Here is a 27,525-nt window from a genome sequence, read left to right on the forward strand (position 1 = left end):
TTATTATTATTATTTATCTTCTATCAGCAACCATCCTGTCAATTGTTGCACTCTATAATCCTGGGGATGCCCATATGGCTAACCTGCCCAGTTGATACCAACTACAAAACAACTGAACCGACCTGCAGCCATCAACACCAAAGGCTACTGTATCTGCCTTCTCGCTACCTGACTAACACAACCTACCCTCCTTTCCTACAAAGCCATGCACAGGAAGGCCAACACTATTGGCAGAAGAGTGCTATCAAAGACCACTTTACATTACATAAATGGATTAGAACAAAATATTTAGTTAGAATTTAGACCCACAGGAAGCTCCCTGGCAGGAGCGAAACACATGTTGGCCTAGCATTTTTTATTTTATTTTTACTACAAGCGTTATCAGATATGCTCACAATGTTTGGTTACATCTGATTAATATGTCTTTAGAACTTAGTCAGTTTCAGACACATGACCATTTTCATTTTGCATAACTATTCACTTTGTACCAAGCAGAGGTAATGCTGAAATGTCCTTTTTTTTAAACAGAAGGTGTTTTTCATAAGTATCTGGGACTCCGTAGAATTTCAGTTTGGTATGGTGTTCATTTGTTTCACTGAAACATCTTACAACTGTCATTTCTCGAACAATTTGTGGTACACGCTTTTTCTTCAGTAGAGACTTACAGACAACCAAAAAAAAAAAGATTACAACTACTTCTCCCCACTAGCACATTAAGCTATTTTGTTTATACCATGATTTAATTTGTAGTTTAGTTTTCAGACTAGCAATGGCCTGGCTCATAGAGGAGCGTATACCGCACAATGTGGTAAGTTTGCCCCAAGGTAGGCAGGTGTCAGGAGGTGGTTGCCTTGTAGGTGATATAGGCAATTCGGAAAAGGATCCTGACCGGAATAGGGAGCCGGGATGTGGTCGAATTTGTTATAACTGGTGATAAGGTGGGCTGATGCATGATGGACTGCTGGCTTATTCACCTGTTACCTGCTCCCCTGTCTTTGGCCTACCAGTGGTCGAAGTGGGCGAGTACGGGTGGGTGCGGTGACCCTCTACTTTAAAATAAAATTTTGTACTGTTCTATACTTTTATTTTAAAAAGAAACTGTTCTGGAATTGTTTAGTTTTCAAATAAAAGTGTAGGAAGTAGTTGACACTTGCATGTTAATGCACTGCACTCAACACTCCCTTAAACAGCAGGTGTGTTTGTTTGGGGGTTTAGATTGCGCATGGAGATGGGGTTTGTGGAAAGCGGGGGCAGGAAAGCAGGGAACATAGTTCCACTACTTCTTTTTGTAAACTTCTACCAATGTGGCCTACTCTGGGCAACTCTTGGTTTCTGTAAAAAGAATCGGTATATAGGTGCACTCCAGGATTGTGGTAACACAAAGTCAATTTGGTCTTAAGGGTGTAAGAGGGTGCAGGAGAGATGTTTACCACTGTAGCACTGGGCTGTAGATTCACAAGGAGAGAGAAGCCAGTGTCCACAAGCTGTGGATCCCTCGCATCCCCTGCACACCTAGTATGTTTGCAAAAACAAACAATAATTGTGATGCATATAATTTAAAAAATGAATACAATCACGCAGTTTGTGTACAAAACAATGTTATTATAGGGATAGCATAACATCAAGTTTATACACATATGTTCTAAATGTATAAATCACATTGCAATTAATTCATCAGACTTTATCAAGTCCATATATTGTACATAGATAAATTATTGCTCTACGCGTTTCGGGACAGTCGTCCCTTCATCAGGAGCACAAGTTCCAATGTGTTTCTCATATCAACCTTCGCCATAATCTGTATTTCAAAATAGAGAGTAGAGTATATTATCTTTTCTGTACTCATTTGGTACTATACATTTTTCTTAAATAATCTAGTTTCTCTCATGTCACCTAACTGGCCATTCACCTGCTGGAGATCTGACATGGGTTTTCAGGGAGGAGGGGTCCTCCGTTCTAGGAATCCCATTTACTTTAATCTTTGTAGATGGTAAAACATAGTCGGCTAGGATTGCGATTGGGTGAAAGGATGAGCATAGGGTGGGGTCTTTATCTGCTTTAGCGAGCAGGGTCAGTAGAGATTCCCCCAAAGAAGGTGCAATCGGACCCGTATCAGCGAAGGAGTTAAACAAGGTTACCATATGGGGGAGAGGACTGCTGAGAATATGTTTAAAGAAGGTGGCCGTGAAGCCGTCCGGTCCTGGCGTATGCTATTTCCTCTGTTGGAATGGGTGCATCTAGAGATTGTCTCTGTTCGTCTGTAACCTGGGGGAGCTGAGCTTGACGAATTAAGGCCTCCTGCTGAGGACTCGCGGATGGGTCTGTCGCGTATAACTCTGAGTAGTATTGAGATAGAATACATATCTTCTCCGACTCCTTAGTCTGTAGCAGCCCTCCACTGTCCCGCAGGGCCCCTATGATAGTGCTATTTTGCTGTGCTTGAAATTTGTAGGCTAGCATCCGGGACGCTTTATTGGACGTTCTAAAGTAGAAGTGCTTTGTCCGAAGTAATTTATCGGCAATATCGCCCGGCCACAACGCCTTCATCTCGGCTCTGGCTACTTGGAGCTGCCGATATGTTTTCCTGGCCCCATCATGCTTGTATTTTTATTTTTTTTAAATTGTATTGGCTAAATTAGCCTTTAAAAATAACAGAAGAAGAATTCATCATTCAACATTTCCACACAACATTTATACACACAAGTTTTCAAGTCGCGTGCATGGAACAATCCCTCATCTCAACATTAACACCAAGACATCAAGCTCCTCGTTATGCCCTCAGCCTGAATTACCACACTTTGTGCTCTGTCAAAGCAAGTTCCCCTGTTTTTCTTTTGTTTTTACACCAGCAGTTTTTCCAACAAGTGCAAAAAATTGGATTAGTGCATAGTTTAATTGCCTCTCTCTGCAATCAAACAGTGCTTGCCACCAGTCCTCTGCACTTGGGGTTTGATATTTCATTAGCTGTGGCCCCAGAGTCAGTGATCTTTGCGGGCGCAGGCCCTTACAGAACAGTGTCAGATGTTTTAAAGTTTTTCTCTCTCCTGTTTGCAGAATCTACACTCTGCAGTGGTGACTTCTGTTTTGCTTAACTCTCTTAGCCACTCCTTAGTTTTGAGGGCATTTAAACGAAATTTTATAAACAAGAATCTGCTGACATTGGCCCTCATTACGACCCTGGCGGAAATCGAAAAACGATGGTGGAAATGCAATACCGCCATCGAATAGCGCTCGGTGCGATTATGACCCGTCACCGTAAAGTACGATGCCATTAGCGACACCGTAGTGAACGCCAACGCTAACTGCACCAAGTACGCGCACGCGCGCCATGCGAAACCGTAACTACCACCATGGCGCAACGGTACGCGAATTCTGACCCTAGCGGACATTTACCTAACGCCATCAAGCATGGCGGAAAGTACCATTCCGCCATGGTGAGAAGTACGGCAACGCGAACCAACCGTAAATGGCCCTACTGAGTGCCTGTACACCACTCCCTGGCCACATTGCACAACTCCTCGTAGGTGCAATGAAGTCACACAATGCAACCAGTGAAATGTACAAGTCACCCATGCATGCCAACGAACAAATGAATGTAGGGGCTCCAAGTGCCTTGTGAGTGGCCATCCATATTTGCCATGTCACCATTGCCGTACTGATGCAGCACAGGCATGTGAAGGTTCAAGTACAGCAATATGAACTGAAATATGAGACAAAACAACAACAGGCCCCCCATCGCTTGACACCAGAGTACGGCAACATTCAAAGCAATAACCTGAGGGAGACTGCACCAGCCCTGTACCCTTGCCAGTAAACAAACCAACCATCAGCATAAGCATGTACCACACAAGTTGGCAGAGTGACTGAGCAGCCAGGCCCATCTCAAGAGGGGCCAATGGGAGCTGCAGGGCACAGATGGCACGAATACAGAAGCTATTCCAATGGACATGACCTCAGTCTCCCTCCAAGAAACGCACGCAAACACAGGCACCTGTGACCAGCCATATTCTGATAATCACATCATTCCACCAATCCACCTGGCTGACCGGCATCTGTTACACAAAAGCTAATCCCCCGCCCCTGAGCATGACATCATTAAAACAGTCATAATGGCAGCCCCTATCCCTGACCTCACTGGGCTTCGTAGGCAAACGCGCCAAGTACAGTACCACGCAACTATACTCAGAAGCCGGAACCCAATGCAGATCTTCTCACAATACATCGCTCCACAAATAGGAATATGCTACATTACTTGCAAAGAATAACGCTACACGGTTAATATCATAATAGAAATTTAATGCACAACAAAATCACCAAGCCCATACAGCTATTAGGTCATGAACTCCAAAATATATTTCATTATTGTGGGCTGCATCCGCAATAAATGACCAGCTTCTTCTTGTGTGACGCCCTGTTCCTTCATGGTACACAGGGGCTACATTCACGTTCAAAAAGGCAACATGGAAGCGCCTAGAACCGCAGGGCCGTCCCATTAGGTAGGCACTAGTCCAGCTGAAAGGTCGATATGTTGCTCCTAGCCACTAGCACTGCGTAAGGGCATGTGGCCCATTGGCGATCGTCCCATAAGATCGTAATGGTGCTCCACTGATTAACACGAAGCAGCAGGTGTCGGGAGTAAAAGCCATCTGCAGGAGTGGCATACAGATGGCAGCGGCAAAAGGGGAGGAGATACCTGTCACCCAAATGAAATGAAAAAGAATGGTATGGGCATCAGAACTTAATTTGAATTACTCACTTCAATGATCACACTAAATCTACAGCCATATGCATGTTAGCCCACTCAAAAGGATTATTCCCACCCAAAAATCACTTGCGAATCATAACTATATAAATCGAGGTGAAAACACTATTACAAACGAGTCTTTGTGTGCATGCGTCTGTTAAAACAGAATCCATTAGATGGGATTAGTAACGTGCATAGACACAAGTGTTTGAAGGCGCGTCGAGACATGGAGGGTTCAACAAGGGCAGATAGACGATGGTCCCACTATGGCAGCTCTGCATCACATAGCGCAGGGGAAGGGGATAGATTCCAAAAAGCCATGTACATGGTAAACTCTCAATTAAATCATCTGTCCATGCATCCATACATCATTCCCTCATCCCGGTATGAAAACGCCTGATTATTTACTCACATAACATGTGAAATTTCCATTGAGTCTGTGCGTAATGCAGTCTGCAAAATCCACTGTGCCCCAGCCCGGAATTCTAGTGTTGTGAAGTAACATGTATTTGGGAACGTCCTGCCTTATCGTCCACTACGCTATTGCTCATCCCATACTATTCATATCAATCATTGCATTCTCGCCATGGCCCCTGTCCGAAGGACATTAAACAATAGAACTTTGTATCTGCAGTCAGACCTGTGGGCGTCTCCTCGCCGCTAGCTGAAAACCGAAAGCGCTGTCCTTCGAATTCCTCATTTGCAACATCACGTCGAAAAGGCATCTGTGACCGCTTGAAATCACAAATTCATCCATGTGGTGCGGCAGTGTGTGCAAATGGCAACTGCCTTCACTCACAAATGGGACGCCCCGCCCGTCGGTGAACCTCGGTACAGTGCTGCATGAGGGTCCACCGTTAATCGAGTACTACATTCCACTGACCCTTCACAAGTTTGTTCGCGACTGTAAAGATAGTATGTGAAACAATGGGACCATAGCAGAATGAACACATGAACCAATATTCCACTGCCATCGGGATTAAATACATGATTGTAATAGCAAGATGCCATGCGTCGAATTGCAGCGTTGTGTGCGGGACGTGCTCGCCCAAAGGGGATTGCAGCTTGCACAGGTGGAATGAATCACCACAGGTGGAGGCTATACTGCCTGAAAACACATAAATTGCACACCCAACCCCCTCCCACAACCACACCCACTCCAAAATGCTACCGGCAGGACTAGCGATGTTGGCCCTGGGGGACCTGATAGCACTGCAAGTACTCCAACTTCAAGAAGAAGACGAACACCAACTACTACAACAACCGGCCGCACAGAGGAGACGCAGGAGGAGGAGGAGGGCAAGGCAGGGCCAGCAAGGCCCACCAGCACAGCCACTACCACCACGCAGGCAGCCCGCAATCCCACGCCTCCGAGCTCATCCGTTCAACCTCACTGATGAGCAGATCCACACCCTCTACCGTTTGGACCGGGACACCATAACCGCCATTGTGGACATGACACACGCTGACCTTGCCAGCATGATAGATAGCCCAACCGCCATCCCACCCCTACTGAAGGTGGTGTCTGTACTACACTTCCTGGCCACAGGCACCTACCAGCACACAGTCGGACAGTTGCATGGCATTTCACAGCCACTGTTGTCACGGACACTATCGCAAGTGCTCGATGCCCTCCTGAAGCACGCAGACGACTACATCTCTCTACCACGCTCGGAGCAGGAAATTACGAACACAAAAGTGGGATTCCATGCACTTGCCGGCATACCGGGTTGCATTGGTGCCATCGACTGCACCCATGTGGAATTGGTTGTCCCACATGCCATGGAGGCCCAGTACCGCAACCGAAAACAATATCATTCTCTTAATGTACAAATGGTGTGTGACTCCAACAGGATCATTACACATTGTTGTGCCCGATTTCCTGGATCAACCCATGATTCTATGGTCTTGAGGAACTCTACAATACCACGCTACATGGAGCGACACGCAGGGAACAGATCCTGGCTACTCGGTGAGTCTCATTTCATGCATGATAATGTGGGGTATGTGATGCGGCAATGACCTGGCAGGAAGGGGGGGGGGATGCGTACGTAGCAATGTCATTCCACAAACATCCTTTATTGTCCACATACAGGTGATGCCGGGTATCCACTGAAGAGATGGCTCCTTACACCACTCCGGAACCCACAGAACCAGCATGAGGAGGACTACAACCATGCCCACTCACGTACCCGTGTAGTCATAGAACAGGCATTCGGCCTACTGAAGGCTCGTTTCCGCTGCCTCAGCAGGTCTGGCGGGGCACTCCTGTACCGCCATGAGAAGGTTGCAAAGATGGTCATGGCATGTGTCATGCTACACAACATGTGCGTACGTAGAAATGTGCCCATGCCCCCTGACGCAGAACTGCAGGCACCTGAAGATGGTCATGATGAGGTTGGGGATGTGGCAGCACCTCAAGGAGTCCGCGAGGCACAGGAGGGCCGTGAAATTCGTCAGATTATCATAGATTCATGCTTCTAGCACTCACGCCTGGTGGCTGATACATGGACACGGGACTTGTGGCACTGTGTGTGTCTGGAACATGCACAATATGGACTGTACGCCTATAAAGGCCTCGTACACAAAGATCAATGTCCACACATCTCATTGGATGATTGTGAAATGTTTATAGCATATGTGAAATTATGTTACACACCCCATCGACCCGCCACCCAAGAAAGCCCAACACACCCCCTCCGCCCTCCTACCTCCCCCCCCGAACACCAGTGTCCAAAGATGCTCATTGTCAGTGGGCAGACGCTATTGCAAGCCCCCTCTCCGGGTATCAGGGGCACCCCTGCCTGTGGAGCGCAGGTTCCTCCCAGATCTACGTTGGGGGCTGCCCTGGACGGAACTTGCAACGGATGATGTCTCTGCCTGCTCACGTCCATGCATGTCCCTAAGGGTTTGTGAGAGCTCAGTGAGCACACGGCGCACAGCGGCAAGTTCAGCACATACGTCTTTGGACGTCGCATGCAGTTCCCCCCTCAGGCTCTCGGTGCTTCTCTCCATTTGTACCCTCAGGCTCTCGGTGCTTCTCTCCATTTGTGCCCTTAGTGTCTCTGTACTTCTCTCCATTTCTGACCTAAGTGTCTCAGTTGATGTTTCTATGGCTGCCTTAGTACCCCCACATTCATCAGCATGCTCCTTGAGGAGCGTGGCCAGTTGCTGCTGTTGCACGATCACCTGGTCGAGGGACTGTTGCCTCTGCAGGGCCATGCCCATTTGCGGTGGTGTCACAGAGGGGCTGATCACCTCATGTTGCCTTGCCACAGGGCTTGTGGGGGATGGCCAGTCGTCGTCTTGTGGGTGCCCCTGCGTGGTATCCTCATGGTGTACAGGATGAAACAAACAGGGGGATTGAGACAGGTCATGGATGGATCCTACATCGACAGCACCGTTTTCTGTGTCGGAGCATGCTGCCATTAATGCAGTGTCACCTATGGTGCTGCTGCCACCAGAAGCAGTGCCTTCTGTGGCATCCATTGGGGGGACCTGTGGTGCTGCTGTTGTGGGCATGCTGGCTGCTGGGGTGCCTGTTGAAGTCCCCGCCTGTGTGCTGCCACTTGATTTGTGCTGCTGCCGTGTCTTGATCCGTGCAGCTGAGGTGGAGGGTCTTTGGCCGTTGGTCTTGGCCCTCTTTGCAGGTGTGCTGGTAGGGGTGTCCTGAAGCTTGTCGTTTGAATCGGACCCTGTGTTGGAGTAAAGGAGGGCGAGCGTTATTTATGGGTCTGTAGAAATTGGAATGGCAATGTATCACATGCATCGGGGTGGTACCTGAGGGTGATTTGGGTCAGGGCCTTGGAGGTGGTTTCATTTTTGTGTGGATTGAGGATGCAGTTGTTTTGCAGCCTGCAGTTAGGGTGTGCATGCTGCACGTGTAGAGGGTGTTTTTAGGATTTTTAATTATTTATGTATTTAAAGTGACTTTTAAAGTGCGCTATCAGGCCAATGTATGTGGACGTTCTCCTGGACATGTGTTTCTGTTGCACTATGTGGACACATGGTACTTCACATGATTGGACATTGTGGATTTAGCATTGTTTTATTTGGCCCACCTACCTGATTCTTCGGATGTCTGCACTCCTTTCTCCATCCCTCCGACTCCCTCTATACTACTCTCCATTCCAATGGTGGAGGCACAGATTTCTTCCCAGGGGGTCAACTTGATGGGTGATTCCGATCCTCCCCCGGTAGCTGTGGCAATGTTACGGTTGGCTGATAGTATGCTCCGTACGCGTATCCGCAAGTCGTCCCATCGCTTTCTGCATTGCTGTGGGTTGCGGTCCCCACCGCACTTACCCGCTGTGCCACCAGGGCCCATATGGCCTTCTTGTTCGCAAGTGCCGTCCTGGTCATTTGCGTCGAGAAGACGACGGCAGCATTCTCCTGGAGGGTCTCTGTGAGCACGGTGAGTTCCTCATGGGAGAAGTGGACCTGCCGCTTGCGGTCGCACGCTTTTTTCGCAACTTTTCCCATTTTTATTGTTTTCACTAGGGTGGCTAACCGGTTGGGATGTGTCTCAGGGTAGGATTTTTGATGCTTGTGTTGGGATTCTGATTTTATAGGTGTACGGCGTGCTGTTTCCCGTTCCGGGCCCATGTTTTTACTTCCGTTTCCGTATATTTACGGTCACCGTATTTTGCGATTACCGCTCATTACGGTGACCGCTATGATGGGTGGCGGAATTGCACCTAGGGCGCCGTACGACGGCGGTGAGGGGCGTTTTGGGGACATTTCCGCCATCGCGGACTTTGCACTTCCGCCATGACGTAGTGCTCGTGCCCGATGGGTCAGAATTAGCCGCACTTTACTCCGTCGTGCAATGGCGGAAACGCTATTTACGCTATGGCGGTCAGGTCAGTTACTTTCCGCCAGGGTCGTAATGAGGGCCATTGTCTGGATACAGTTCGATGTGATTCAGCAGAGTATTTATGCTTCTGGGTTCGATCAGGGCATCTTTCATCAAGATCTTGGAATTTCTTTGGGTCCCACTCAGAATCCAGTCTAATCTCCCGACTTTGGTTTTTGCTAGGTTTGGATTGTCGTGTAGAGTTTTTAGATCCATGTCGTAAAACTCCAAGATTTCCTCGCAGCGTTTATTCCAGAGTGACAGGAGACACGCAGAAATTCCATTGCCTGTGTTATGCAATATTTCAAACTTCAGGTCCACTTTCTTCAGTGTCACCTTCCGGAACAGACTCAGAAGATTCCAGCTGACACGTGCGTTGATTGAAATTATATTTAATTCATGTCTAATACAGGCAGTAGCTGTTCCTTTTGGTAGTTGCAAGACTCTTATCCAGAAAATGTTCTCTAAGGTAGACCATACATCGGAAGAGCATCCAAATGCGTTTTCTGCACCGAATATTGGGGCCGGCACTACCTTTTAGCAATAGAAATTCCTTACTGGTTTAATGGAAAATGTTCCATACTTCTTGTGTAGGACACTCGCTTGGCTTGTAAATTGTCGACATTTTGTTTTGGTGACTTCTTCCCAAGGGCTGTCGTTCAGATTTTCGCTGATTTGCATGCCCAAGTATCTTGTGTTTGTCACACTGCTGAGGCATTCTTTCCCTAAGTACCATTTGGCTTTTTTCTGCTTGGATGTTTTCAGATTTTGCAGGGTCAAAACCTCACTCTTTTTTTTGTTCATCTGTAGACCATTTGCTCTTACATATAGGTCCACAGCGTCCATCTTTCGCTGCAGGCCTATTGGTGTAGTATCCAGTAATATTAAGTCATCTGCATATAACATCCAACTTATTTGGGATCCATTTATTCTCGGCGGGAATGATCGAACGCTATTGATGGATCTTCCAATGTCCGATAGAAATAGGTTGAATATAACTGCGGCCAGTGGACAGCCTTGCTTTACTCCACAATAGGTGTTGATCGCCTCGGACAAGGTGCCCTTTTGATCGAAACAGATTTGAATGCTAGTTCTGGTATGTAGCTCTTGGATAGCTGCTAACAGATTTTCAGGGCACTCCCACATCTTCAGTTTGTCCGATAATAGTTCTCGATCTATACTATCAAAAGCATGGGAGAAGTCTATTAAAGCTAAGTACACTTTGGTTCCAGTTCTTATGGATTCCATCTTTAGTAAGTTTATCAGGAGGAGATTCAGTCCGCAACCTATGCCCTTAACAAAACCAGTCTGCCATGGATCCATCTGCTTTGATTCGGCTGCCCATTTCACTTGTTGCTGCTGTAAAAGGGTCGTATACACTTTCCCTAGCACATCTAAGAGTGCTATAGGGCGGTAGTCTTTGGGATCAGCGCGATTTCCTTTCTTGAAGATGGGAATAATGATCGCACTCTTCCATGATTTGGGACTTTTGCAGTTGGCCGATATCCTCTTGAACAAGCCGTAGCATAGTTCCGTCCACAGTTCCGGGTTTTGCTTGATAGTGTGGTTCGTTAGACCGCCAGGTCCTGGGGCTCTGGAGGAGCTGGCTTTTTTTATTATCTCCTCAATTTCACTCTTCTCAAATTTTAGGTTCCAATTTTCAGGTATGGGGGCTGATCTCGTGTTTGCTACTCCTCTTTTGTTGTATAGTGTGGAGAAATGTTTCACCCATTTGGCTTCTGTTATTACATTGGGCAGCAATGCCATTTGGGGTGCCCCTTTGTTGTTAATAATTTTCCAAAACTCTGACGGGTTTTTATTTGGAAGTTTCTCCATTATTAGTTCCGAGTCATTTTGCACCATAACTGCTTTGCGGGATCTAAGCCAATGTTTATATTTTTGCTTGCATTCGCGTTTCGCAGTTAAATAGAACTTGGTGTCCATTGTTGGCAGGTGCCTTATTTGCATTGTCATTTCTCTCTTCCTTCTCATCACGTCTAAGTCGAACCTGTGTTTTGGGACAAACCCATAGGATTTTGAACCCTGTTCTTTTTCTTTGTATGAGGCTAGTATATGGTTGTACTCTGTTTCTTCTTGCCCCTCCACATACGAGTTTATGATATGTTTGACATCCATCTCTTTTAGTCTCAGCCTGACTCTGTTGGATTCAACCATGACTGGGAACGTCCACGTTGTAGGTTTGGACCCATCAGTAGTGGCTAAGGACATGATTACTAAATCATGGTCACTGTGGCTCATGTTGTGCACCACCAGTGATGTTGAATTATGATGTAATTTCTCGCTGATGTAAAATTAGTCCAGTGTGGAGTGCTGGTTACCTCTGACCCAAGTTGGTTTGGCCGGGATGTCGTCTGCAATATTTCCGTTCAGCATCACCAGATTTCTTAGCTCCATCTCTAATGTCCATTGTCTTGCTAGTTGTATTTTAGCAGCGTTGTTCAGTTTTGGGTCGTTGACTGTTGTTAAACAATTCAAGTTTAGATCTCCACATAGCACAATGTCAGTCGTAACATCTTCCTCTCGCCAGTCGTCAATGATGGTTGTTACTTGATCTATATAAGTAGTTGTTCCAGCCGCTCTATGATTCCAATAGAGATTCATAATGTGTACCATTCTGTTGCCTTCGTTCTTCTTTCTGATTGATGTCAACTGAATATAGTGGGACACATTCTTGGTTTTAACAATATGAAAACCCGACCTTTTTTTTTACAAATGTTAGTAGGCCTGCCCATCATTTGTTTAATTGCAGGATTGAAGGCAACTTCGTACTCTCCTGCAATAGGACATTCATCCAGCCACGTCTCTTGTAAACACACTACATCAAGTCCTGCCAGCCAACTCTATTGGAACAAGTGCGAAAATCCTCTTCTGTTCCAAGTCCCAAACTTATGTAATAAGATTTTGTCTTCAAGTTGGCATTAGATTTGGGATGTCTTGTTCAAGGCCTTGGCTAGCCATCCCCAGTTATCAGTTTCCACATTCTCAATTTTTCTAGCTTCATTTATTCCACTTATATTGTTGAGTGTTTGGTTGCTAGTGAATGTTATTTGAATTTGGTCTGCCATGTCTATAGACCCCTGGTTAAAATTTTTGTATTCTTCTTCGATTTCTGAGCCTCTTTTACACTGGTGCTTGGCTACTTGTGGCATTGATTCGGGGGGCCCTATCACAGTTGTTTGCTTCCCTGAGCTTAGTTCTGGCCGAGCTTCTGGGGGGTTGAATCTGGACTCTTTGTGAGTCTTTTTGTTCACTAATTCCAAAGTGTCGAATCCCAGCGACATCAGCTCAGGCGTCACCTCGAGGATGATGTTTGTGATCATTTTTGATCTCAGATGTAAGATCACTTGCTCATTCCGTCCTTCTTGTGGAAATTCCACTGTTTGGATATCGTTGGATTGTATAGTCCTAAGGCATGGTACACAGTGTAAGAGGTGTAACACGTTATTTCAATTCATGATGAGATCATCACGACTCTCTATTCTCTCCAGTTTCACCTTATATATTGATGTGCAATTTTTGCTGTTCTATTAAGTGGGTTGTTCGTGATTTTGTCTCCTGAGACGCCTGATTCTGCGCAACCTCCCTGCTCCTAGAGTCGCCCTTCCCACTGTACCTAGCTGGAGCAAGTTTACGAATGTCAGACTGACCCCCTTGGTTTTTGTTCGTTGACATAGGTTGAAGTGTAATTTTAAAGTCTGTTCTCTCTCTTCTTTCTTGGTCAACATTTGTCTTGATCAGCCTTTCACGTCTTTCTTTCATAGTGAGAAAGATCGGGCTTACAGCGGTAGTTGACTCTCGTTTTGCATGTGTGAGCTTTGGTATCAACAAACATGTTCATTGAGGGGGTTTTTCGAGCGACGCCGATGTCGGAGGCATAGTGCTTGCTTCCGAAGATACTTTTTCCGGCTCTTGAGCCGGTGCATTAGGTCCTGCAGGTATCTCTGCTGATGGAAGAATGACCTCGTCTCCCGGCACGTCTACTTCTTCATAGACAGACAGTTCCATCATTTCATTTATTTGATCGTCGCCCTCGTTTGATTCCACAGCTTTGGTCTCCTGTGGTTCGTCCGCCGTACTCGTCTTTATGGTCATCTTTCCCAGATTTGATTTTTCTTCGCTTAGATTCTGATTAACAGTAACATTTACTGTTTTTATGTTCCGCAAGAACTTTCTGGAGTTATTACATCGTCCAGTTTTTTTGATGCACTGATTTTTGGTCTTTTTTGCTTGCATTGATTTAGTGATCAGGTTTTTAGGCTTTTCGGTCGATTGGCTTGTGCTCCCCTTGAAGATTGGGAAGATGTCATTGTGCCTCTCGTCTTCTATAACAGATGTCACTGATTTGATGTCTTGATTGACTCTACCACTTCCAAGGTCAGCTGATGTAGTTGGAGTTTGTGGGTCGAGGGAGGCTGGGTTAGCCGACGATCTCGTTTTTTCTAGGATACTGTCAAAACAGGATTTGTTTTTAAGACCAGGGGGCCCTCTTCCCGTTATCTCTTGTTCAGTTATTCTTGGATGGTTATTTTGTACAAGAGCTAGCGGGGCTTCATTCACATTCTGGGCTTCCTGGTTCGAACCTGATTGGTGTGGAATTTGTCTTTGTTTCTCTAATGTTGGTTCTCGCTGATTGACAATGTCTGTCGTTAGATCTATTGGAGGTGGTAGTGTATCGATCTCGTTGATTCTTCCACTTGCGTTGCGGGGTGCTTGATCGATCAAGCAATCCCCTGCAATTGGATCAGAAGCCCTGGCTGCTAAGCATTGAACACTTTTTGTGGTAGCTGAAGCAATCGACTGCTGTTCTATCGATTTTGAATCATTCTCCTTTCTTGTTGGTTCAGTAGAGGGTTTCTTTGTTTTGAGGAGATTGAGTGCTTCCCTGGTGATATCGGCCAACATCTTCTTCTCCAGACCATTTGCTTTTCTTTGGTCCATCATCGAATTTAGGGTGCCCTCAATTCTCTTGTTAGATTCACACTGCAGCTGATTGGTTAATGTAATTTCAATGTCCATGCCTGCCAGTTTTGAATTTATCAGAGCAACCAAGGTGGTTAGATCTTTAAGGTTCCCGTCCACTTGCTCGTATAGTTTTAGAAAAGGAGCAATTGAGATGGTGAGCGATGACATGACAAGCGGTTGAATCTCTCTCATTATACAACCCACCAACTCCGAACTATTCTCCTGAGTCCCTCGTTGTGTTTTTAGCTGTTGTCGTGTTTTGAAGCACCTTAGGTGGATATAGTTTTGCTCCGTGCTGGAAGAATCGGAGGACGAAGACAGCGAGGTATTTGTTTTACTTGTATTGATAGCATTATGAATTATGGGCGGCGAAGTATATCGCCTTGTGGGTGCATCCATTGTTTTCCGGCCTTTCCTCTGTGAGCACGGCAGTTTGGGTGATACACTGTGTTCAATGCGCCTTACGTTTTCCATATGCATTTTTACATTTAGATAAGGGCGACGCGCACAGTGTTTTCTTCATTACATCTGCAATGTTTTCAATTGCCTTTTTAGCACAGGTTTTGTGATTCACAGCGGCTGCATTCTCTTTGAAGACGTTGCTGCGTGTTTTGTTTATTAGGGAGATGTCGTTTAGTATTTTGTTAACCACATCTAGTGAGTTTCTTCTATTTGATCCATTAGGGGTAGACTCGATGCTGCATAAGTTCTTTATTGCAGAGTGATGAGCTTGAGTGAATACTTCATCATCATTTTGTGTAACCTCGCAGGTGGGACTCTTGATCTGAGGCGAGTTATCATTAAGAGCAATGTCGTTACTGCTAGGGTTGGTCGTTGAGACAATGTCTGTCTTCTAAGTGTTTTGAGTCAAATCACATCGTTCCTCTTCGTGAATTTCTGTTTCGTTTGTGCTAATGACCTCCTCTCCGCCCGCTATCGATCGCTTTGATGCATTCGAGATGGAACTGTCTCTGGATTTAGGTGAGCAACTCCTGGTGGCATCTCTCGGGGGGGCCGGGTGCGTCGCGCCTCTTCTCTCAAATGTGCACCCCATCCTAGTATGAGTGAGGGTCCGCAGAGAGGGCCAGAGAATCGCTGCTCAAACCCACAAACACCAGAGCTCGTGCAACTACAAGTTAAGTCTCCATCCCGGACTTCTTCCAGATCTTGGGTGGCTGAGCATAGGGCTACGGGGCAGCTCGCCGACCAAGTAGCGGTCGCCAGATGTACATAAGCATTATCCTTGTGATTGGTGCGTGAAGTGGTGCCCACCACCCTCACGTTGATATAGTGGTCTTTAATTTCGTTTCTTAGCACACTTTGTCCTGGGACTAGGTCACCGACTGAGTCATGGGTTACACTATTTGTCTCACCCACCGGGTCAGTAGATAAATAGATCGGGTGGGCGCATTTGGTTTTGTTGGACGATACTAAGAATTTCCAGCGCCGCAGTTGTTGTCTAGTCTGTGGGTGTGATTGAGCTTCGTCTTCAGCTCTGTCAAGTGGTGCTGGTTTGCCGCGTGGAGGTAGTTAATTACGCAATCTCCCCTGTGGTACAGACATCCCGCGACCAAGTGTTTCAAGATAAAAGGACACGTGGGTGTGTACAAAACAAGTTCAGTTATTTTACTGGGCAAGTCAATGTGTAAACAGGACACCCTGCTATCTCCAGGTTCTAGAATCCTAAGGGATCAAAGGAGTTAGACTGCCGCAGTCTCCCAAAGCCAAGGTGTTGTACTGTGTACAGTTTGCTGTAACTTTTGTCGATAACAAGGAGTATTAAACTTCACTTCTCTTATTCGCCAGGTGGCTCTTGACAGGCCGCTAGCCACACAGCTCACCTTTCACGTTCAGTCTGCTCTGGTGTGGCGAAAGCGTCCAAGGTGGTGCTCGAGGCTGCCTCAGTTTTCTGTCACCCGGCAGCCGTCCACGCTGAACAGCCAAACAGCACCAGCCCTTTTCACACCAGGGCTTATCGCCGCAAGGGCTGTGGACTGTCTCCTTTGTAGGGGCACGCTGTGTGCGTGCACAGTCAGCTGATCCGGGGATTCTTCAAAGTGTTAAAGGAGCCGCTCCTCCTGCGGCTTCCGTGTAAGGAAAGTTCGGGTTGAATAAAAAAATAAAATAAAAATGTCACTCGAATTCCAGGCAGCACAAGCAATATGCAGCCAAACAGCACCAGCCCTTTTCACACCAGGGTTTATCTTGGGATTCCCATTTGGTCACTTTCTCCTCAGCTTGGACTCTCTGGGTGGATAATAGCTTTTTACGGGATGTGGCTATGCTAATCAGTTCTCCCCTTAAAGTGGGTTTGAGAGCCTCCCATACCCCTGCGATGGGTACTTCCCCTGTGAGGTTTTCCTGAAAGTACTTTGTTATCCTCTATGTGATGTTATATAACAGGGTCTTTAAGTAGCAAATTGTTCAACCTCCATCCCATGGACTTCTGACCTCCCATACGATAACCCTTTAAGTGTATTGTGATAGGGGAATGATCTGATACCAAGGCTTCTTCTATAGTGGCTGTTGAAATCCCGGGCAATAAGGAATGAGATACCAGGAAATAGTCAATTCTGGAATAGGGACGGTACACATGTGAGAAATGAGAATAGTCCTGATGCTGAGGATGAAGGTTCTGCCATGCATCAATCAGGTTCAAGTCAGCCATGGCTCGCTTGAGCGGGGCTACTTTTGCAGTCTCAGCAGGGAACTCTGGGCGGACCTGTCCAAACTACCATCAAGTGCTAAATTAAAGTTACCTCCCATTACTAGCTGCCCTTGCTGAAATTGTACTATGTGAGCAAACAGGTTGGTACAGAACGAAGCTTGATGTTGAGTGTGGCTGTACACTGACACCACTGTGAGGTCTCTCCCTGCTAGACGGAAAATTGCCCGTATATGTCTATAGTGGCATCTCTTAGCACCTTCACTTGTTCAAAATGTAGCTTTCTTAGTTGCTGAGGAAGCGAAGTACTGATGCGGGAACCAACGTGATCTCATTCTTATTTCATCTCGTCTCAACAGATGGGTCTCTTGGAGCAGGACAATGTCTGCCTTGGGCTCTATTCATTTGGAGAGGACTCCTTTCCTTTTCCCTGGGGAGTTTAGCCCCAGAGCATTTATGGAAACAATTTTTATATCAGACATGGACTAGATTAAGTCCTGGTACTGCTAGTAATCTGGTCCAGCATCTAGGGTTTTCTAGGTCAGATAGAAACCAATGAATCATTATAGCCCCCTTTATACCCGCTCCCCTGATGAGTATGTTGTATAATATTCCAACACTTGGTCAAGTAATACCTCCTAATACATTTCTGGATTGATAGCCACACAACTAAAAGAAATAAGAAGAGAAAAAAGAAAACCAAAACTAGAATAACCCGTTGTGGGGTCAACATCAAGCAATCGGCTTGAATAAGGGCACATACTCCTATTGCCCCTTAAGTATAAATGGACGCAAAAGTAATCAGCTTGCTGCAGCCTGGGCAGTTATTGTCATTGGTATTCAGCTACTTGGTATCATAGTTTCGGAGTGTTTGAACATTCAAAGTCTCTGTGGGGCTCCTGAAGGAGCAATATTGAATTAGATCACTAAGCTTGCCGTTCAGTCTGGAACCTCTGCGTCTCTGCTCTTTTCTCTTTTGGCCATTGAAGGTCTTCTGTGTTCTCAGCGTCTGCTCTTCTTCGACTTTGATTGTGACCATTGAGTTGCCAAGGCTTCTGAGGCCTGATCTTCTGGTAGGTGTATGTCTGCCTCAGGGATCTTCAGGGTTTCTACCGCCACCTTGAGTGATGTGAATTGATGTTGGAACCTATCCATTTGGAACATGATCCGGAATGGATAGCCCCATTTGTAGGGAATCCCCTTTTCTGAGAGCCAAGTGGTCAGTGCTCTCATTAACCTACGGCGTTGTATTGTTCCTTGGGAGAGGCCTTGAAACAGCTGAAGATCCGATCGATGGAATAGAAGGCCACCCATTGCTCAAGCCTTTTGGAAGATGAGGCCTTTAGTTTTGAAAAAATTGACCCGAACCAGGAAATCTTGGAGGAGTTTTTGTCTCATCTGGAAGTTGGAGAACACTCTATGCGTGCAGGCCAGTGTAAGATCGGCTGTTTCATCTCTGAGTATCTCCTGGAACAGAGCTCGGACATACCCCTCCAGGTCACGGTCTTGGATATCTCTCGGTACTCCTCTGATGCGTACGTTGTTCCTGCGAGAGTAGTTTTCAGCATCTTCTTGCTTTTCTCCCGCTTATACGCCGGTAGGATTCCAATGTTAGCACCCTATGCTCAAGCTGGTCATGCGATTTTGTTTATTCGCAGAAGGCAGTTTCCAAGTCGTCCAATTTAGACCAATTTTACTGTACAGTGTGGAATAGTTCTTGAAAGGAGCATTTTAGGTCTTTTGCTGTTGACGCCATCCCTTTTTGCAGGGACTGGAACAAGCGCAGCATGTCACCATTGGTGGTGGGTTGGGCTTCCTCACTTTTCACGTTAGCTTGGTTGCCTTCGTGGCCTGTTACTGATGTCCTGGGCTGCTGCCCTTTATATCTCCTTACCTCTAAATCAGTCCAATCTGGTGCACAGCGCGGCTTTAGGACAGCGCTTGTCTCCCCAAAGAGGGATGAGGAATATGGGATAGGAAGCCCACACGCCTCCCGGTACAGAGTGTCCCTCACGTACCTGCTGTGCTGTTGCCTGTTCCTGCTGGCGTGGCCTGCATTCGGGTTCCCAGCTGTGCTGTTCTCCTAGGAACCTCTCCAGCTTCAGGGCTCAATTCCGAATTGGCTTTCTTACACCGGCCGTGTTGCTTCGTCCCTCATTCCGGCTCTGCCAATGCTTCACTCCTGGTGCCGTACTGAGTTACGGCAGCTATTTTTTGGGTTGCCGGATCAGCTGCCATGTGGGACGGAGCCAAATTCGGGGAGATGATGAGGCTCTGCTGGGTTTCAAACGTCAGTTTCTCCAGGGCAATAAGTTCTGACGCAGCTTTCCTCATCACAGCAGATGACACACCATGCCACCTCATCCAGATGCCATGGGAGAGAATTATTTATTGTTTATTTATTTGCATTTGTAAAGCGCACAGCTGCCCTCAGACATTGTGGCACTGTTAAGTAGGCTTACTTAGTTACAGAAGTGCTTTGTGGGAAATCATAGTTACAGAAGCGCTAGCCGAGACATACAGAATGCCTAAATCCCTGTTAAGGGTGGCATCATCAGCATACAATGAGGAGGATCAAGACAAGTGGCACAGACATGGTGCGCTGCCCCATCTCACAGGGCGGCTTCAGCAAACAGTGCAAAGGGTCAAAAAGTGGCATAGACATGATGTACAGACCTATCTTAAAGGGCTGCAGCAACATACAATGCAAGGGTCCGAATAGGTGGCACAGACATGATGTACAGTCCTATCTTAAAGGGCGGCAACAGCATACAATGCAGAGGGTCAAAATGAGTGGCACAGACATGATGTACAGTCCTATCCTAAAGGGCGGCAACAGCATACATGCAAGGGTCAAAAGTAAGTGACACAGACATGATGTACAGTCCTATCTTAAAGGGCGGCACAGCATACAATGCAGAGTGTCAAAATGAGTGGCACAGACATGATGTACAGTCCTATCTTAAAGGGCGGCAACAGCATACAATGCAGAGGGTCAAAATGAGTGGCACAGACATGATGTACAGTCCTATCCTAAAGGGCGGCAACAGCATACATGCAAGGGTCAAAAGTAAGTGGCACAGACAGGATGTACAGTCCTATCTTAAAGGGCTGCAGCAGCATACAATGCAAGGGTCAGAATAAGTGGCCAGACATGATGTACAGTCCTATCTTAAAGGGTGGCAACGGCATACAATGCAGAGGGTCAAAATGAGTGGCACAGATATGATGTACAGTCCTATCTTAAAGGGCAGCAACAGCATATAATGCAAGGGTCATAATGAGTGGCACAGACATGATGTACAGTCCCATCTTAAAGGGCGGCAACAGCATACAATGCAGAGGGTTAAAATGAGTGGCACAGACATGATGTACATTCCTATCTTAAGGGCGGAAACAGCATACAATGCGAGGGTCAGATAAGTGGCACAGGCATGATGTACAGTCCTATCTTAGAGGGCAGCAACAGCATACAGTGCAAGGGTCAGAATAAGTGGCACAGGCATGATGTACAGTCCTATCTCAAAGGGCTGCAGCAGCATACAATGTAGAGGGTCAGAATGGGTGGCACAGACGTGATGCATGGCACCGACATAAGGGCGGCAGCATCGGATGTCTAGGGTTCTTATTAGTTTTATTGTGTATAGGGGGAACACGTGCACTCACATGTGACCAAGGGGTGGGGGGGGTTTGTGGGGGGAGCACACACACTCACAGGTGACCAAGGGTGGGGTGAGCGCACGCACTCACGGGCGACCAAAGGGGGGTGGGGGAGCACACGCACTCACAGGCGACCAACGGTGGGGTGGGGGAAGCACACACACTCACAGGCGACTGAAGGGGGGGTGGGGGGAGCACACACACTCACAGGCGACCAAGGGGGGATGGGGGGAGCACACACACTCACAGGCGACAAAGGGGGGGTGGAGGCAGCACACACAATCACAGGTGACCAAGGGGGGGTGGGGTGGTGGGGGAGCACACGCACTCACAGGCGACTAAGGGGGGGTGGAGGCAGCACACACAATCACAGGTGACCAAGGGGGGGTGGGCTGGTGGGGGGAGCACACACACTCACAGGTGACCAAGCGGGGGGTGGGGGGAGCACACACACTCATAGGCGACCAAGAGGGGGGTGGGGGAGCACACGCACTCACCAAGGGGGGGAGCACACGCACTCACAGACGACCGGGAAGGGTGGGGGGAGCAAGCGCACTCACAGGCGACGACGCGGCATACCGTGGTGGACAGGGGTAGACAGGGCCTTCGTTGTGGGCCTTAGGTGGTGTGGTCGGCTCCGCCTCCCGGTCGCTGCCATTGGCAGAAGGCCCAAAGGCAACCAATGGTAGAGGGAGGCTGGAGCTGGCCCAGAAACCATGGAGACACTTCATGAACATTGCCTGCAATACGATGATAACGTATTGCAGGCAGTTCTGACGCAGCTTTCCTCATCACAGCAGATGGCACACCATGCCACCTCATCAAGAAGCCATGGGAGGGAATTATTTATTATTTATTTATTTGCATTTGTAAAGCGCACAGCTGCCCTCAGGCATTGTGGCGCTGTTAAGTAGGCTTACTTAGTTACAGAAGTGCTTTGTGAGAAATCATAGTTACAGAAGCGCTAGCCGAGACATACAGAATGCCTAAACCCCTGTTAAGGGTGGCAGCATCAGCATACAATGAGGAGGATCAAGACAAGTGGCACAGACATGGTGCGCTGCCCCATCTCACAGGGCGGCTTCAGCAAACAGTGCAAAGGGTCAAAAAGTGGCATAGACATGATGTACAGTCCTATCTTAAAGGGCGGCAGCAACATACAATGCATGGGTCAGAATAAGTTTCACAGACGTGATGTACAGTCCTAACTTAAAGAGCAGCAACAGCATACAATGCAAGGGTCAAAAGTAAGTGACACAGACATGATGTACAGTCCTATCTTAAAGGGTGGCAACAGCATACAATGCAGAGGGTCAATATGAGTGGCACAGCCATGATGTACAGTCCTAACTTAAAGAGCAGCAACCGCATACAATGCAAGGGTCAAAAGTAAGTGACACAGACATGATGTACAGTCCTATCTTAAAGGGCGGCACAGCATACAATGCAGAGTGTCAAAATGAGTGGCACAGACATGATGTACAGTCATATCTTAAAGGGCGGCAACAGCATACAATGCAGCGGGTCAAAATGAGTGGCACAGACATGATGTACAGTCCTAACCTAAAGGGCGGCAACAGCATACATGCAAGGGTCAAAAGTAAGTGGCACAGACAGGATGTACAGTTCTATCTTAAAGGGCTGCAGCAGCATACAATGCAAGGGTCAGAATAAGTGGCACAGACATGATGTACAGTCCTATTTTAAAGGGTGGCAACATCATACAATGCAGAGGGTCAAATTGACTGGCACAGATATGATGTACAGTCCTATCTTAAAGGGCGGCAACAGCATACAATGCAGAGGGTTAAAATGAGTGGCACAGACATGATGTACATTCCTATCTTAAGGGCGGAAACAGCATACAATGCGAGGGTCAGATAAGTGGCACAGGCATGATGTACAGTCCTATTTTAGAGGGCAGCAACAGCATACAGTGCAAGGGTCAGAATAAGTGGCACAGGCATGATGTACAGTCCTATCTCAAAGGGCTGCAGCAGCATACAATGTAGAGGGTCAGAATGAGTGGCACAGACGTGATGCATGGCACCGACATAAGGGTAGCAGCATCGGATGTCTAGGGTTCTTATTAGTTTTACTGTGTATAGGGGGAACACGTGCACTCACATGTGACCAAGGGGGGGGGTGGTGGGGGAAGCACACACACTCACAGGTGCCAGAGGGGGGCCAGCACACGCACAGGCGACCAAGGGTGGTGGGGGGGCACACCCACTCACAGGTGACCAAGGGGGTGTGGGGGGAGCACACACACACTCACAGGCGACAAAGGGGGGTGGAGGCAGCACACACAATCACAGGTGACCAAGGGGGGTGGGGTGGTGGGGGGAGCACACGCACTCACAGGTGACCAAGCGGGGGGTGGGGGGAGCACACACACCCACAGGCGACCAAGAGGGGGGTGGGGGAGCACACGCACTCACAGGTGACCAAGGGGGGGAGCACACGCACTCACAGACGATGACGCGGCATACCGTGGTGGACAGGGGTAGACAGAGCCTTCGTTGTGGGCCTTAGGTGGTGTGGTCGGCTCCGCCTCCCGGTCGCTGCCATTGGCCTATGGCCCAAAGGCAACCAATGGTAGAGAGAGGCTGGAGCTGGCCCAGAAACCATGGAGACACTTCATGAACATTGCCTGAAATACGATGATATCTTGGAGGGCCTAACCGCAACGTAGTTATAGGCAGGGCAATACATAATTGAAATCATGCAGCCAGTACACAAGGCACTGAGTGCAGCTTCAGGGAAATGAGCAGCACAGCTAACAAAAGCACGATCGGATCATGCAAAATGGCACCAAAATTGCAGTCGACGCTCGCCGCCGCAAACAAGTCCATAAAATGTCAAAGGTCCTTACTCCCAGTAGTGCGCATCTAGTTGGTGTTCCGGCACAGGTGAAAGATGCTGAGGGGCAGGAAAGCACTCCAACACAGAGGGAGGTGAAAGTGGAAGGAAGCAGGATGGAGGCAGGGCCCCATTGTGGGCCTTAGGTGGTGTGGCAGGCTCCCGCCTCCCGGTCGCTGCCATTGGCTTAAGGCCCAAAGGCAACCAATGGTAGAGGGGGATTTGGAGCACCATAATTGAAATGAGAGTCCCGAGAGGTCAAGACGGCTTGGAGCCAGGAATGAAGTAATGCAGAAGAGAAGGTGAGCAGCAGAATAACTTTTTCATGGCAGAATGTCATGTCCACATGTACTCACATATGACAAAATGCTTGCAAGTACACACCCACTGACTACACATTGCACATCAAAGATGACAAACAGGACAGCATGGAGAGGAGGGGAGCAAAAAGGAATGGGACCTCCCTTTAGTGGAGGCTCTGTCCACCCCTTTGTGAGGCCTAAACCCACAAAGCTCAATGCCACCATTGGTAGGAGTGGTAGCAGCAACCACCATCACAAGTGAGATCCTGCCTCGACCTCGACCAAGGCGTTTACAAAAAAAAGATTATGGGAGTAAATGGGTGTGTGGTTGCTGTCCTAAAGTCTTAAGGCATGCCACGCATTTCAGACCAGAAGTGACAGGATGTGTACACACAGGGGATACTTGGTGTGAATTGATGGGCACAAGAGGAATCCATTCGACTGGCTTCACTGGTGTTGAAGAGGCTAGACCAACACCTGCATGCAGGTTGGATGTTTGAAATCATGGTTGAATGATTGGTGCATTCCAGGCATACATGAAAAAGGGGGTCGAACTTTTGAGTACAAATATTATAATGAAGTTGGAGACACTAGTGGGTACAGCCAAAGATTGCTCATTTACCTTGAACCCATCCCCCTTTCACCCCCACTGACTGCCTATCTTAACTAGTAGGAGCAGCTCACACCTTCAGTAGATGAAGCACACCAATACTGTGAGTAATAAGGAGATACAAACATTGGTGTGCTACCGTCCAGTGCACTCTCAGACCAGGAAGACGAGGAGCCTACATGAAGGCAGGCAGGAATTCATGGAGCTATAAAAAGGTGATAACATGGAATTGAGAGCAGATGCCATAATGGAGGACACAGACAGTTCTGAACACCGGAAGATCTGGAGACACCTGAGAAGCAGGAGAAAAGGCTGGTGCACTGAATTAAACAGAGAGGATTGGCGCTGATCTGCGTGACACAGTGAAAGCGCATCCAAGCTGATTGGAACACAGACATTGCCAAGGTGGGTATGAAATTCACACCCAGCACGTGTGTGACCCATGGCCATATTGGACTAGACACATCACCACAAATTCTCTATTGACCTGTATGCAGGCTATACAATAGCAATCTGCGGGAACCTGTCCGCATTACTACATCAGAACCCTTGTGGTAATCAGGAAAAGAGTCAGCTCATATACATCTCATCATCAAAGAACTTTGCTACCCACACTGAATCATCGAAGCAAGGCTTTGTCTGGTCATCCACTAACCTCAGAAGCATCTGCCAGCTGCAATGAGGCCTAAGGTTGTATGGAGTGCTCTGCTGCTGGAAACTTGGTTCGTGCATTGTCAAGAGGCAGTTTTGAGAATACGGTGAGCCGTAGCAGAGCCATGGTATATGTTAGGACACTCATGCCTATACAGTGAAATCAAGAGCTGCCTGGGGAAAGCAGCACAGATCTGGGATAAACCATTGAGGTGCTGTGGCACTGAACAATCAGTGAAGGCCATGCTGTGCCAACTGTCGTTATAAGACTGCTCTGTCTACCCAGGAAATCTTAACGGCCAGTCCGAAATCTGCAAGGAAGGACAAATCTGCCTCCTGACTGCAGGGTCTAAGCACCATCTTTGCTCTCCTGGTGATAAAATGGGCTCTACCAACTCGGGTTTATGGCAGAACTGGCTTCATTGAAACCCTTCATGGCTCAGACCAATGACTAGTATATCAAAGGATGAAGGAAAATGTTCACTTTTTGCAGTCTAAGGAAAATTATATTCATCTGCAATTGAACGGATAGTTTTAAAAATCATTTATTCCAAATATTTGACAATAGCTAAAAACACGACCATAGTAGTAAATACACAAATGTAAAATATACTAAATAATAATCACCTCCATGTGTGACCTCTCACCCAAGTGACTTAATAAATCATACAGTGAGCATAACATTTCCAATTTCTGAATTTCTATAAATCCTTGTGCTAGGAAGCAGTAGTCGGGTGCAGAGTCTTTGGGTAGACTCACCTTGTATCCTGAGCTGTTTGCTGGCTGCTGGAGAGTGCTGAACGTCAGTCCACTTTCTTTACCCACTACCTACAAAAACCGATTCCTGCCGCCGAGTGGCTGCAGAGTCAGGTGCAGTCTTTGGGTAGACTCACCTTGTATCCTGAGCTCTTTGTGGGCAATACAAGCCTGAGTTGCGATAACTAAAATAAATCAAGCTAATCTTCCTGAAGACCAATAACCCCGCATGTGGGGCGTCAAAACCCCAGAACTTATATTTCAACAACTGTGGGCATTATAAGATCCTCAGCCCCACGGATCACATCTCTTTTCTTACTGTTTCTTTTCCCACTCATCTGGATCAATTGTACTCTAAGGGGCGGGTTAAAGGGCAACATGCAAAGAAGTACAACCTGAGCAGTGGCATTCTTGTAGATGATATCATATCTCCAGAGTGGGATGGGTCATTTACGGAAACTCAAGTTGCCCTGGGAGTCTGTGCTCCACCAATTAACAGAGAACACTCTAATCAATTCGTCCTCAATGATACATGCTCAAGTACATGCGCATCAGTCTTACCCCCCGCCCCCCAAGTAGGAGAACATATTAAAGGAAATCAGCCAGATATTGCTCCCCTATGGAAACAAGGGCTAGAATACAGTGTAACCACAACAAAAATCCAAAAATAAATTAAGGACCATTTTGGAAAAACAAGACATAGAAGTATGAATGACCTAGAGGGGGCGCCGGGTCTGTGTCTCTTCCTTCCCACCGACTGTATTCAATGGGACATGGAACACGTCTCTTTGGCAGGAGATGCAGATTGCAGTGCTAATATAATGGAAAGGAACTCCCCTCAAGAATTGGCCACACGAAAGAGAGCATACAATAATCATACTCCAGAGCAAAAGAGCGGAGAAAAAAATTGAAGTAAGAAATTGGCACCATCAAACAACATTGAGAACTCTGAAAACCCACAAACGAATGAAGCACTAAAGAAACAGGCAATGGTAGAGATTGGTAATGCTATCAACTCGATAATAATCCCGACCATAAAAGAATGAAGGCTCGAAGTTGTAAAACAGGGCCTAGATATTTCAGCAATCCAAGACTCCCTCCGGACGAAGAAGAAAGAGGAGGAAGAAACTGGCAGACTACTACATGAGCTTCTGAACCACCTGATCCCTTGAAGGAGCACAGCTGAAAAAGATGGAACTGAGGGGAGAGAGGCCGATTCAAATCATTTATTTGATGACACTCCCCTCTTGGAATCAACACTGAAAGAATTCAGAAGACTAGCCAATGTACTAGAGGGGGTCGCTGAGGTGATGGCAGATCCCCAGCAAACCCCACTAGAGAAAAGCCAACTGACTATGGAGGAAGGAGTCTTAAACTGGACGGAGGCTGGACAACAGAACCATCAGGGAAGAAGGAAAGTAAAGAGAAGAGAAGCCA

This window comes from Ambystoma mexicanum, chromosome 7q (assembly GCF_040938575.1).
Source record: "Ambystoma mexicanum isolate Mex_15411 chromosome 7q, UKY_AmexF1_1, whole genome shotgun sequence".
NCBI lineage: Eukaryota > Metazoa > Chordata > Amphibia > Caudata > Ambystomatidae > Ambystoma > Ambystoma mexicanum.